This window comes from Macaca nemestrina, chromosome 10 (assembly GCF_043159975.1).
Source record: "Macaca nemestrina isolate mMacNem1 chromosome 10, mMacNem.hap1, whole genome shotgun sequence".
Classification (NCBI taxonomy): domain Eukaryota; kingdom Metazoa; phylum Chordata; class Mammalia; order Primates; family Cercopithecidae; genus Macaca; species Macaca nemestrina.
In genome coordinates this window covers 22,862,272-22,876,693 of record NC_092134.1, presented here as the reverse complement: position 1 = coordinate 22,876,693, position 14,422 = coordinate 22,862,272, and positions in this window count along the sequence as shown.

Genomic DNA, 14,422 nt, shown 5'->3' with positions numbered 1-14,422 from the left:
AACTTAAAAGCATTAATTCGTTACCTTTTTGTACCATAATATTAATTTAAGTTTTTTTTTTCTTTTGAGACAGACTCTCACTCTGTCATCCTAGCTGGAGTGTAGTGGCATGATCTCAGCTCAATGCAGCCTCCACCTCCTGGGCTCAAGTGATTCTCCCACCTCAGCCTCCTGAGTAGCTGGGATTACAGATGCACACCACCATGCCCGGCTAATTTTTTTTTTTTTTTTTTTTTTTTTGAGAAGGAGCTTTGCTCTCGTTGCTTAGTCTGGAGTGCAATGGCATGATCTCCACTCACTGTAACCTCCACTTTCTAGGTTCAGGTGATTCTCCTGCCTCAGCCTCCTAAGTAGCTGGGACTACACGCGTGCACCACCACGCCCAGCTAATTTTGTATTTTTAGTAGAGACGGGGTTTCTCCATGTTGGTCAGGCTGGTCTTGAACTCCCGGCCTCAGGTGATCCACCCACCTCGACCTCCCAAAGTGCTGGTATTACAGACTAATTTTTATATTTTTAGTAGAGACAGGGTTTCACTATGTTGGCCAGGCTGGTATTGAACTCTGGACCTCAGGTGATCCACCTGCTTCGGCCTCCCAAAGTGCTGGGATTACAGGTGTGAGCCACCATGCCCGGCCATGAAATTCAATAAAGTAAAACTTTCACTGTTTCTTTTCTGGCCATGATTATTAGTCACTTCATTTCAGATTATTGCTGACTATAATTTTGTTATGAAAGACAGAAAATATTTTAAAAATTAGCTGCTCTGGTGGTTGAACCAGCAAGGTGTTCCACCATATCTAAGACACTTAGAACAACACCTGGCACACTGTGAGCACTAAAGGAGCAAAGGACATGCCATCCCAAAATACGCCAGATTGGACTGGGCATGGTGGTTGTAATCCCAGTACTTTGGGAGGCCGAGGCAGGCAGATCACTTGAGGTCAGGAGTTCAAGACCTGCCTAGGCAATATGGCAAGACCACGTCTGTACAAAAAAACACAAAAATTAGCCAGACACGGCAGTGCTCATCTATAGTCCCAGCTACCAGGGAGGCTGAGGCAGGGGAATCACTTGAGCCCAGGAAGTGGAGGCTGCAGTGAGCCATGATCCCACCACTGCACTCCAGCCTGGGTGACAAAGAGAGACCCTGTCTCAAAAACAAAAACAAATCCCAAAACTCCAAATATGCCAAGTCGATATATCAATTATTGAGTTAAAAAGCGTTAGAGAGGCCGGGCGCGGTGGCTCACGCCTGTAATCCCAGCACTTTGGGAGGCCGAGGCGGGCGGATCACGAGGTCAGGAGATCTAGACCATCCTGGCTAACACGGTGAAATCCCGTCTCTACTAAAAATACAAAAAAATTAGCCGGGCGTGGTTGTGCGCGCCTGTAGTCCCAGCTACTCGGAGGCTGAGGCAGGAGAATGGCGTGAACCTGGGAGGCGAAGCTTGCAGCGAGCCGAGATCGCGCCACTGCAGTCCAGCCTGGGCGACAGAGCGAGACTCCGTCTCAAAAAAAAAAAAAAAAAAAAAGCATTAGAGAGGCTGGGCACGGTGGCTCATGCCTGTAATTCAAGCACTTTGGGAAGCCGAGGCAGGCTGATCACTGGAGCCCAGGAGTTCAAGACCATCCTGGCCAACATGGTGAAACCCTGTCTCTACTAAAAATACAAAAATTAGCTGGACGTGGTGGTGCATGCTACTCAGGAGACAGGGGCATGGGAATCACTTGAACCTGGAAGGCGGAGGTTGGAGCGAGCCTAGATTGTGTCACTGCACTCCAGTTAGGGTGACAGAGTGAGACCCCATCACAAAAAAAAAAAAAAAAAAAATAGAGAAAGTAAAGTTTCAGAAACAATAAGCTGACCACTGTTTTCCTGCATGTAACAAGTGATGAGGATTTATCTGGAAAAGGTACCCTCTCCATATAAGAGCAAGAAAATAGCCTTTATCTTCAGAGACTCAAAACTAAAGGCTACAATGGACCTCTGTAAACATACTTCTCAAAGTTACCCTTACTTCCACCAGTTTGGCACTCCCCACCATTTATCGCCTAGTGACTCCCCTGAAAAATTTACTGCCCCAGCCAGATTTTCTTTGTCCTGTCATTTCTTCTCAAATGTATTGCTCTTTGTCTAAAACGTAAAAAGCATCTTATTTGACCACTTCTTCAGACTTCACTCTTTTGCGTAGACTCCCCTGTACATGTGAAACAAAGTTTGTACACTTTTCTCTTGTTAATCTGCCTGGTGTCAGTTCATTTTCTAGATTCAGCTCAAAAACCCGCTAAGAGTTAAAAGAGGGGCTGGAGGAGATCTCTGGGTCCCTTGCAGTGTAGCAGGATAATTTAGGAATCAAAGAGACCGAGGGGTTGAGGAGGATACTTATTATTTATTATTTTGGTGCATCGATCCAGTTGGATTTACATTCAAAGTTACATTCAAAGAGCCCCTAACAAGGAGTCAAGTTACCTTTTAAGCATTTTGTGGGACGGGGGGAGATCTGTGCAGGGGGAAGCATATTACAGAAGTGAGAAACAAAGACAGTTATTCAGTTGAGACATGCATTACATCATTTCTTACTTTTCTTTTTTTTTTTTTTTTTTTTTTTTTGAGATGGAGTCTCGCTCTGTCGCCCAGGCTGCAGTGCAGTGACTGGATCTCAGCTCACTGCAAGCTCCGCCTCCCGGGTTTACGCCATTCTCCTGCCTCAGCCTCCCGAGTAGCTGGGACTACAGGCGCCCGCCACCTCGCCCGGCTAGTTTTTCGTATTTTCAGTAGAGACGGGGTTTCACCGTGTTAGCCAGGATGGTCTCGATCTCCTGACCTCGTGATCCGCCCGTCTCGGCCTCCCAAAGTGCTGGGATTACAGGCTTGAGCCACCGCGCCCGGCCCATTTCTTACTTTTCAAGGAAAAACATGTTTTACGACTTGAGTTTATCTGTCTAGTGACCTTGCAGCCACACAGCTAGAGAAACAGAGTCTTTACATAGCCTGGGAAAGGGAGAGATAAGGCACACTAGCCACAGACAGAAAAACAGGCAGTTAAGTTTTAAAGGACTCCGGCTCTTTCTCTTCCTCAGGGGGAATTGTTTTTTTTTACATACAACTGAGTTTTTGCTTACACATTCTTTAATTTCTTTTAATTCCTGTTCCAGAAGCACTATATAAGTGTTTGCTATTATACTTTTTTCTTTTTTTTTTTTTGAGACAGAGTCTTGCTCTGTTGCCCAGACTGGAGTGCAGTGGCATGATCTCGGCTCACTGTAAGCTCTGCCTCCCTGGTTCACACCATTCTCCTGCCTCAGCCTCCTGAGTAGCTGGGACTACAGGCGCCCGCCACCACGCCCAGCTAATTTTTTGCATCTTATGGAGAAATAACCATAGCATTTAGCAACATGAAAGTCATTGATGATCTCAACAAGAACATTTTCAGTGGCACTTTGGTAAAGAGAAGGAGACACATGTGAGACAGTGCAGATAGATAATTCTTTTTTTTTTGAAATGCAGTCTTGCTCTGTCGCCCAGGCTGGAGTTCAATGGCATGATCTTGGCTCACTGCAACCTCTGCCTCCCAAATTCAAGTGATTCTCCTGCCTCAGCCTCCCCAGTAGCTGGATTACAGGGATGTGCCACCATGCCCTGCTAATTTTTATATATTTTAGTAGAGAAGGGGTTTTACTATGTTGGCCAGGCTAGTCTTGAACACCTGACCTCAGGTAATCTGCCTGCCTTGGCCTCCTACAGTGCTGGAATTACAGACTTGAGCCATCTTGCCCAGCTGATAATTCTTTTTTTTTGAGACAGGATCTCACTCTTTCGCCCAGGCTGGAGTGCAGTGGCATGATCTTGGTTCACTGCAACCTCCACCTCCTGGGTTCAAGAGATTCTCCTGCCTCAGCCTCCCAAGTAGCTGGGATTACAGGCATGCGCCACCACGCCCGGCTGGCTACTTTTTGTATTTTTAGTAGAGATGGGGTTTCCCCATGCTGGCCAGGCTAGTCTTGAACTCTTGACCTGGTGATCCACCCGCCTCGGCTTCCCAAAGTGCTGGGATTATAAGCTTGAGCCACTGTGCCCGGCCAATTCTTTTGAGGAGTTTTGCTGCAGAGAAGTGGTTCTCAACTGGGGTGGAGGCAGGGTGGTGACTGTATTCCTAAGGGACATTTGGCAATGTCTGGAGACATCTGAGGTGGGGTGGGTGTTGCTTCCGGCATCGGGTAGATAGATACTAGGGATGCTGCTAAACATTCTTTTATGTATAGGACAGCCCCCCACAGCAAAGTGGAGGAGAAATTTATATTCATGCCAGGCATAGTGGCTCACACCTGTAATCCCAGCTACTTGGGAAGCTGAGGCAGGAGAATCACTTGAACCCGGAGGTGGAGGTTTCGGTGAGCCGAGATTATGCCATGGCACTCCAGCCTGGGTGACAGAGGGAGATTCTGTCAAAAAGAAAAAAAAAATTTTTTTTAAATTCATATATTTAAGTAGCCAGTCCAAAATGTCAAAGTGTCACGAAGGAGGACATGGTTGGCAGCAGGTGGGTGAAAGAGAGGATTTTTGTGTTCTGATGGGAGAAATATCATTTTTATATACTGACGGGAATGAAGGAGAATGTATCACTGGCTAACTGGTAGAAGAAAAGTTGAGACTGGGCGCAGTGGCTCAGGTCTGTAATCCCAGCACTTTGGGAGGCCAAGGTGGGTGGATCACTAGGTCAGGAGTTCAAGACCAGCCTGGCCAATATGGTGAAACTCCATCTCTACTAAAATTACAAAAATTAGTCAGGCATGGTGGCACGTGCCTATAATCCCAGGTACTCAGGAGGATGAGGCAGAAGAATTGCTTGAACCCGGGAGGCAGAGGTTGCAATAAGCTGAGATCACACCACTGCACTCCAACTTGGGTGGTAGAGTGAGACTATGTCTCAAAAAAAAAAAAAAATTGATAATTCCTATAAAGAAATAGAGCTAAAACACACCTGTGAAGCCGACAAACTCACACAAAGAAAGTATGAAGCAAAAATATTTATAGAGGAAAATATTAGAGGCACAGGAGGACCTATCTCCTCTGGAAATTTTTTGTTTTTATTTATTTATGTATGTATTTTTTGAGACAGGGTCTCCCTCTGTTGTCCAGGCTGGAGGGCAGTGGCACAATCATACCTCACTGTAGCCTCAACTTCCCAGGCTTGTGATCCCTCCACCTCAGCCTCCCAAGTAGCTGGGACTATAGGCGTGCACCACACCAAGCTAATTTAAAAAATTGAGTGTGTGTGTAGAGATGGGGTCTTGCTATGGCTGATCTTAAACTCCTGGGCTCAAGCTATCCTCCTGCCTTGGCCTCACAAAGTACTGGATTACAGGTGTGAGCCACTGCGCCCAATTTTTATTTATTTATTTATTTAGAGATGGGTCTCTGTCACCCAGGCTGGAGTGCAGTGGCGAAATCATAGCTCACTGCAGCCTTGACGTCATGGGCTCAGGCGATCCTTCCATCTCTGCCTCCTGAGTACTTGGGACTACAGTTGTGCAGTACCATGCCCAGCTGATCTGGAAGTTTCAAAATATTCATCTTGAAAATCAACTTATCAAAGAGAGGGTAGCTTCTATGGTTAGGTCTCACTAATATGACGTAATTCAGATCATACTGATTTTGTTTTGTTTTGTTTTGTTTTGAGACAAGGTCTGGCTCTATCACCCAGGCTGGAGTGCAGTGGTGCAATCACAGCTCACTGCAACCTCTACCTTCTGGGCTCAAGAGATAATCCCACCTCAGCCTTCCAAGAAGCTGGGAATACAGGTACCTGCCACCACGCCCGGCTAATTTTTTTTGGTAGAGATGGGGTTTTGCCATGTTGCCAGGCTGGTCTTGAACTCAGCTCAAGCTGAAACAGGAATTAAAAAAAATTAAAAAAAGGTTTAAACAAAAACTCAGTTATATATAAGAAAACCCAGTTCCCCCTGAGGAAGAGAAAGAGCTGTAGTCCTTTAAAATTAACTGCCTGTATTTCTGTGGCTAGTGAGCCTTCTCTCTCCCTTTCCCTGGCATTGTAAAGATGCTGTTTCTCTAGCTGTGCAGCTGCAAGGTCACTAGACAGATAAACTCAAGTTGTAAAACATGTTGTTCCTTAAAAAGTACAAAATAATGTAATGCATGTCTCAATTAAATAACTGTCTTTGTTTCTCGCTTCTGTAATATGCTTCCCCCGGCACAGATCTCTCCACACCCCAGAAAATGCTTAAAAGTTAGCTTGACTCTTGTTTGGGGCCCAGTCCTTTGGATGTTAATCCGACTGGGTTGGTGCACCTAAGTAATTAAATAATTCCTCCTTAACCCCTCAGTCTCTCTAATTCCTTAATTATCCTGCAGCAAAGTGATCCACCCGTCTTGGCCTCTCATAGTGCTGGGATTACACGCATGACCCACTATGCTCGGCCAGATCATACTGATTTCAATAATATTTAAAGGGCATGTATGGTGTTAAACCAACTTGGGATACACAGGAGATATATCCAAGGGGACTAGGCCTCCTCTTCCTCATGGAATCATGTTCAGAAAGGATAATTTTGGAGCTGCAGGACATGTTAGAGGTTATCTTCATTTTATGTGAGGAAACGGAAGTCCTGGGATGGTAATTGGCTGTGAATCGTTAGGTCAGCTGTATAACAGATGCAGAATGACGTGGATACCATGGAGTGTTGGGTCAAATACATTGGAGGAACAATTTATAAATATAAATGTTCTGCTCCACTTAAGTTCATCTCTAAATGTCCAGCAGCCTCCTAAGAATGAAAATCTTTCCCAGCTGCATTAGACATTTTTCTTAGCTCTGTATTTTGTACAAGGGGAAAAGCCTAACACTTATAAATTGCTCTAAGGGAAACATTACTTAACATCCCTTAAGTGTCTCCTGGCAGTGACAGGTTTCCTTTCAGTGGAAAAATAACTTCATGACAAAGAATTCGCCTGAACAACTGGAGAGAATAAATGTTACCAGCATCCCAACCGATTTTCCCTCTTTTCAGTAAAGAGGGTTCTAAGATGTCTAGGTGGGCATTTTTATTTATGAGATAGTCAGAGAAGTAAAAAGACTTAAATAATGGTTTAGGGATAAATCTCAAGGGGATTTGTGATAAAATAGCAAATGGGTGACTTTTTAAAAGCACTCTGAAAGCAGGAACTCAGCTTGTATAACCATGTTCATTGCAGCATTCTTCACAGAAGGTGGAAACAATCCAAGTGACCATGAACAGATGGATAAGCAAAATGTGGTCTTTCCCTACAAGGAAATATTATTCAGCTATAAAATAGAATGAAGGGCTGGACATGATGGCTCACACCTGTAATCCCAGCACTTTGGGAGGCCAAGGCAGGCAGGTTAGCTGAGGTCAGGAGTTTGAGAACAGCCTGGCCAACATGGTGAAACCCCATCTCTACTAAAAATATAAAAATTAGCCAGATGTGGTGTTGTGTGCCTGTAATCCCAACTACTTGGGTAGCTGAGGCACGAGAATCACTTGAACCCAAGAGGCGGAGGTTGCAGTGAGCCGAGATCGCACCACAGCACTCCAGCCTGAGTGACAGCATGAGACTGTCTTTAAAAAAAAAAAAAGAAGTTCTGAGTTCTGATACATGCTACAACATGGATGAATATGACTGAATCTCAAAAACATTACATTAAGTGAAAGAAGTCAAACACAAAAAGGACAAATATCGTAAGATTCCCTTTTTTTTTTTTTTTTTTGAGACAGAGGTCTCCATCTGTCACCCAGGCTGCAGTGCAGTGGCACAATCTCAGCTCACTCACTGCAACCTCTGCCTCCTGGGTTCAAGTGATTCTCCTGCCTCAGCCTCCCGAGTAGCTGGGATTACAGCTGCCCACCACCATGCCCAGCTAAGTTTTGTATTTTTGGTAGAGATGGGGCTTCGCCATGTTGGCCAGGCTGGTCTCAAACTCCTGACCTCAAGTGATCTGCCTGCCTCGGCTTCCCACAGTGCTGGGATTACAGGTGTGAGCCACTGTGCCTGGCTCACATGATTCCATTTACATGAAATGTCCAGGATAGGTGAATGCATACAGACAGAAAGTAAATTAGAGTTTACAGGGGCTGAATGGAAGAGGGGGAGTGGTTTAATGGGGACAGAGTTTCTATTGGGGTGATAAAAAAGTTTTCAAAATAGATAGTGGTGATGGTTGTACAACATTTTGAATGGAATTAATGCTACTGAATTGTACACTTAAAACAGTTAAAATGGCAAAGTTTATGTTACACATGAAAATAGTGTAAAATGCTAAACACCATTGAACATTTTATATGGGTGAATTGTATGTGAATTATTTTTCAACAAGGCTGTTTTTATTTTATTTATTTATTTTTATTTTTTATTTTGAGACAGAGTTTTGCTCTTGTTGCCCAGGCTGGAGTGCAATCTCAGCTCACTGCAACCTCCACCTCCCGGGTTTAAGTGATTCTCCTGCCTCAGCCTCCTGAGTAGCTGGAATTACAGGTATGTGCCACCATGCCCAGCTAATTTTGTATTTTTAGTAGAGAAGGGTTTCTCCATGTTGGTCAGGCTGGTCTCGAACTCCCGACCTCAGGTGATCCGCCCGCCTCGGCCTCCCAAAGTGCTGGGATTACAGGCGTGAGCCACCGCGCCTGGCCAACAAGGCTGTTTTTTAAAAGCCCACGAGAGTTGAGTGCACAAACTGTGGAATAGCTTGGAAAGAAAAAAAGTGACAATTGCTCAGGCTAATGGTTCTCAGAATGGTGGGAAAAGCAGAAAAGTGCCAACATGGAGAATCTGTCATGTCCTTTGCCCTGTTGACAGGATAAAGTTTCAAGTCCTAGTCTGACCCTGGCTTTCAAAAATGTGAGGCATTCCCTCCTGCTGGGGCAGCATCCTCCCCATCATATTCTACACCCTAAGGCTGCCTTCATGCCAGGCTTGACCACACCATTTACCCAGGCCCAGTATACCATTTTTGGATCTAGTCTGCCCAGTTTGGCTCACTTCAGAGCTCAGTTGGTTTGAGAGCCACCTTTGCTAAATCTTCTCCAACTGAACTTCAACAAAGCCTCTTTTTCTCTGGGCTTCTACCGAACTGGGCGTCATGTGAACCTTGCAGTATTTCTTCATATATATCTTGTTACACACATTTCCCATCAGACCATTATGGTCCTAGAGAGCAGAGACCACACTGACATCTCTTGTGCATCCTTTCAATAACTGGCATAGTGCACCCAACAGAGCAATCTACTGATACTGTTGCACGAATGCGTTACTGAAAATTACACTGTTTCAAAGTGACCACCTTTTGGCTGTGTAGGCCAGCTCTGGATTCTGACAGATTTAGGTTTAATTTAGCCAACTTCCAGGTGGGTGAGTTTCAAAAAGTTAATTTCTGTAGCCTCGCCTTCTTCATCTGGAAAAGGGGATAAACTTGCATCTGCCACAAAGGTGTTTTTTTGTTTGTTTGAGATGGAGACTTCCTCCGTCACCCAGGCTGGAGTGCAGTGGTGAGATCTCAGCTCACTGCAACCTCCGCCCCCCAGGTTCAAACAATTCTCCTGTCTCAGCTTCCTGAGTAGCTGGGATTACAGGTGTATGCCATCACACCCAGCTAATTTTTAATTGTATTTAATTTTATAATTTTTAAATTTTTATTTTATTTTATTTTTTTGAGATGGAGTCTTGCTCTTGTCAGCCAGGCTGGAACGCAATGGCATGATCTCAGCTCACTGCAACCTCCGCCTCCTGGGTTCAAGCAATTCTCCTGCCTCAGCCTCCTGAGTAGCTGGGATTACAGGAGCCCGCCACCACATCCAGCTAGTTTTCATATTTTTAGTGGAGGCGGGGTTTCACCATGTTGGCCAGGCTGATCTCTAACTCCTGACCTCGTGATCTGACTGCCTTGGCCTCCCAAAGTGCTGGGATTACAGGTGTGAGCCACTGCTCCTGGCCTTTTATTTTTATTTTTTGAAATGGAGTCTCGCTATCACCGAGGCTGGAGTGCAGTGGCACAATCTCGGCTCACTGCAAACTCCACCTCCCGGGTTCAAGTGATTCTCCTGCCTCAGCCTCCCGAGTAGCTGGGATTACAGGCACCTGCCACAACGCCCAGCTAATTTTTCTATTTTTAGTAGAGACAGGGTTTCACCATGTTGGCTAGGCTGGTCTTGAACTCCTGACCTCAGGTGATCTGCCCACCTTGGCCTCCCAAAGTGCTGGATTACAGGTGTGAGCCACAGTGCCGAACTCTAATTTTTGTATTTTTAGTAGAGACAGGGTTTCACGATATTGGCCAGACTGGTCTCAAACTCCTGACCTGAAGTGATCCACCCACCTCAGCTTCCCAAAGTGCTAGGATTACAGGTGTGAGCCAGAGCACCTGGCCCACAAAAGTTTTTTTTGTAAAGGTTAAATAGGATTTAAAACTGTAAAGTGCTTAGCACACTGCCAGATCACCTGTAAACTGGAGCTACAGAGTTGAAGCGAAGTGGAAAATCATGATGGATGATTTATCTCAACATCAACACAGAGCAGATGTGGCCCTAAAACTACACTCTCCTAATGGCATGGTCTTCCAAACATCTATAAACAAAAATGAAGGAGGAAACAAACCAAATGGCTTTTGGTGGAATAGTATTACGTCCCTTTCTGGACATAGTGCCAAACTTTTTATGAAGGTCTTCAGTACTAATACTTTTGAGAAAAAGAAAAATGTCAAATCAAATCACATAGATCTTGTTCATGTATTTCCATGTACTGTAATCTTTCTACACATATGACAGTAACTAGTGGCACATGGCAATGATGAATGTAAACAGGGTGCTTAAGGAAGAACAAGATGACCATCATCCTCACACTGTTTTGGGCTAACGTTATTTTATAAAATATTTTCTTTTCTTTTCTTTCTTTTTTTTTTTTTTTGAGATGGAGTCTCCCTCTGTTGCCCAGGCTGGAGTGCAGTGGGGCAATCTTGGCTCATTGTAACCTCTGCCTTCTGGGTTCAAGTGATTCTTCTGTCTCAGCCTCCCGAGTAGCTGGGATTATAGGTGCGCACCACCATGCCTGGCTAATTTTTCTATTTTTAGTAGAGATGGGGTTTCACTATGTTGGCCAGGCTGGTTTCGAATTCCTGACCTCAAGTGATCCACCTGCCTCAGCCTCCCAAAGTGCTGGGATTACTGCGCTTGGTCAAGATTTGATTTTCTATAAATCTTTTTTTTTTTTTTTTAGTGATGGAGTCTTGCTCTGTCGCCAGGTTGTAGTGCAGTGGTGCGATCTTGGCTCACTGCAACCTCCGCCTCCTGGGTTCAAGCAATTCTTGTGCCTCAGCCCCCTGAATAGCTGGGATTACAGGCATGCGCCACCACACCCAGCTAATTTTTGTATTTTTATTAGAGATGGGTTTCACGATGTTGGCCAGGATGGTCTTGATCTCCTGACCTTGTGATCCACCCGCCTCAGCCTCCCAAGGTGTTGGGATTACAGGCATGAGCCACCACGTCCGGCCAATCTTTTTTTTGTAAGTAGTTTTTTTCCTCCTGGTTATTAAGAGAACACATATCTTACTGAATTATAGATATATTCTACTCTGAATGCACAAGTCTTGCACTCTCTCCTGCCCCAAGATATTCATTGTTAAGTTTGCTGTACATGCTCCTAGTTTTTCCAGGAGTACATACAATGAAACAAACATTGTATTGGGATCATACTATAATACTGTCTTCAACTTTTTTTTTTTTTTTGAGACAGAGTCTCTGTCACCCAGGCTGGAGTGCAGTGGCTCGATCTCAGCTCACTGCAACCTCCACCTCCTGGGTTGAAGGGATTCCCGTGCCTCAGCCTCCTGAGCAGCTGGGATTACAGGCATGTGCCACCACACACAGCTAATTTTTGAATTTTTATTAGAGACAGGGTTTCACCATGTTGATCAGGATGGTCTCAATCTCCTGAACTCGTGATTCACCCACCTCAGCCTCCTAAGGTGTTGGGATTACAGGCGTGAGGCACTGCGTCCGGCCAATCTTTTTTTTTTTAAGTAGTTTTTTTCCTCCTGGTTATCAAGAGAACACATATCTTACTGAATTACAGATATATACTACTCTGAATGCACAAGTCTTATACTTTCTCCTGCCCCAAGATATTCATTTTAAAGTTTGCTGTACATGCTCCTACTTTTCCCAGGAGTACATACAGTGAAATAAACATTGTATGGGATCATACAGTAATATTGTCTTCAACTTTTTTTTGAGACAGTCTGTCTCTGTCACCCAGGCTGGAGTACAGTGGCTTGATCTCAGCTCACTGCAACCTCCACCTCCTAGGTCCAAGAGTTTCTCTTGCCTCAGTCTCCCAAATAGCTGGGATTACAGGTGTCTGCCACCGCGTCCAGCTAATTTTTTGTATTTTTAGTAGAGATGGGGTTTCACTATGTTGGCCAGACTGGTCTTGAACTCCTGACCTCGTGAGGCTTGGCTTCCCAAAGTGCTGGGATTACAGGTGTGAGCCACCCTTGCCCGGTCGTCTTCAACTTTAAAACTCAATAATGTATCCTAAGATATCTTACCATGACAGGATAGATAGAACCTATTATTAATGACTGAACCATATTTAATTTTATGGATGGACCATAATTTAGTTATCCAATTCCCTATTGAGAGATGGCCGAACTATTTTCAGTGTGTGTGTGTGTGTGTGTGTGTGTGTGTGTGTGTGGGTGTATGTTTTGCCAGCATTCAACAATATGAAGTTGAGTTGCTTGATCAAAAATAATAAAATCTGGAAGCTGGGAGCAGTGGCTCACGCCTGTAGTCCTAGGACTTTGGGAGGCTGAGGCAGGAGGATCACTTGAGCCCAGGAGTTTGAGATCAGTATGGGCAACATGGTGACATGGTGAGACCCCATCTTTATTTAAAAAAAAAAAAAAAAAAAAAGGCCAGGCACGGTGGTTTACCCCTGTAATCCCAGCATTTCGGGAGGCTGAGGCGGGCGGATCACAAGGTCAGGAGATCGAAACCATCCTGGCTAACACGTTGAAACCCTGTCTCTACTAAAAATACAAAAAATTAGCCGGGCGTGGTGGCGGGCGCCTGTAGTGCCAGCTATTCGGGAGGCTGAGGCAGGAGAATGGCATGAACCCGGGAGGCAGAGCTTGCAGTGAGCCGAGATGGTGCCACTGTACTCCAGCCTTGGAGACATAGTGAGACTCCATCTCAAAAAAAAAAAAAAAAAAAAAGGGGAAGAAAATAAATAAAAATCAAAATCTGAGAACTATTATTAAATTACTTTGTCTAAAAAGTCATACATTATAATTGTTTTTAATGTCAGCATTGGCCGGGCGCGGTGGCTCAAGCCTGTAATCCCAGCACTTTGGGAGGCCGAGGCGGGCGGATCACAAGGTCAGGAGATCGAGACCACAGTGAAACCCCGTCTCTACTAAAAATACAAAAAAAATTAGCCGGGCGCGGTGGCGGGCGCCTGTAGTCCCAGCTACTCAGGAGGCTGAGGCAGGAGAATGGCGGGAACCCGGGAGGCGGAGCTTGCAGTGAGCCGAGATCGCGCCACTGCACTCCAGCCTGGGCAACAGCGTGAGACTCCGTCTCAAAAAAAAAAAAAAAAAAAAAAAAAAAAAAAAAAATTAATGTCAGCATTACATCTTGATTAAAGCTGTATTTTAAAGTTCATACTATTAGGCTGGGCGTGGTGGCTCACGCCTGTAATCCTAGCACTTTGGGAGGCTGAGGCGGGTGGATCACCTGAGGTCAGAAGTTTCAGACTAGCCTGGCCAACATGGTGTAACGCTGTCTCCACTAAAAATCCACAAATTAGCCGAGCATCGTGGCGCACGCCTGTAATTCCAGCTACTTGGGAGGCGGAGGCAGGAGAATCGCTTGAACCTAGGAGGCGTAGGTGGCAATGAGCTGAGATTGCACCACTGCACTCCAGCCTGGGTGACACAGCAAGCCTCTATTTAAAAAGAAAAAAAAATTGGCCGGGCGCGGTGGCTCAAGCCTGTAATCCCAGCACTTTGGGAGGCCGAGACGGGCGGATCACTAGGTCAGGAGATCGAGACCATCCTGGCTAACACGGTGAAACCCCGTCTCTACTAAAAAATACAAAAAACTAGCCGGGCGAGGTGGCGGGCGCCTGTAGTCCCAGCTACTCAGGAGGCTGAGACAGGAGAATGGCCCGAACCCGGGAGGCGGAGCTTGCAGTGAGCTGAGATCCGGCCACTGCACTCCAGCCTGGGTGACAGAGCGAGACTCCGTCTCAAAAAAAAAAAAAAAAAAAAAGAATTCAGACTATATTCATGTATAATTTATAATAAATCCTTTGGAAATTGTCCTCTTGCATATATTAAAAAAACAAAATATAACAAAAGAAAACACCTGCCACGATAAAGTCCCA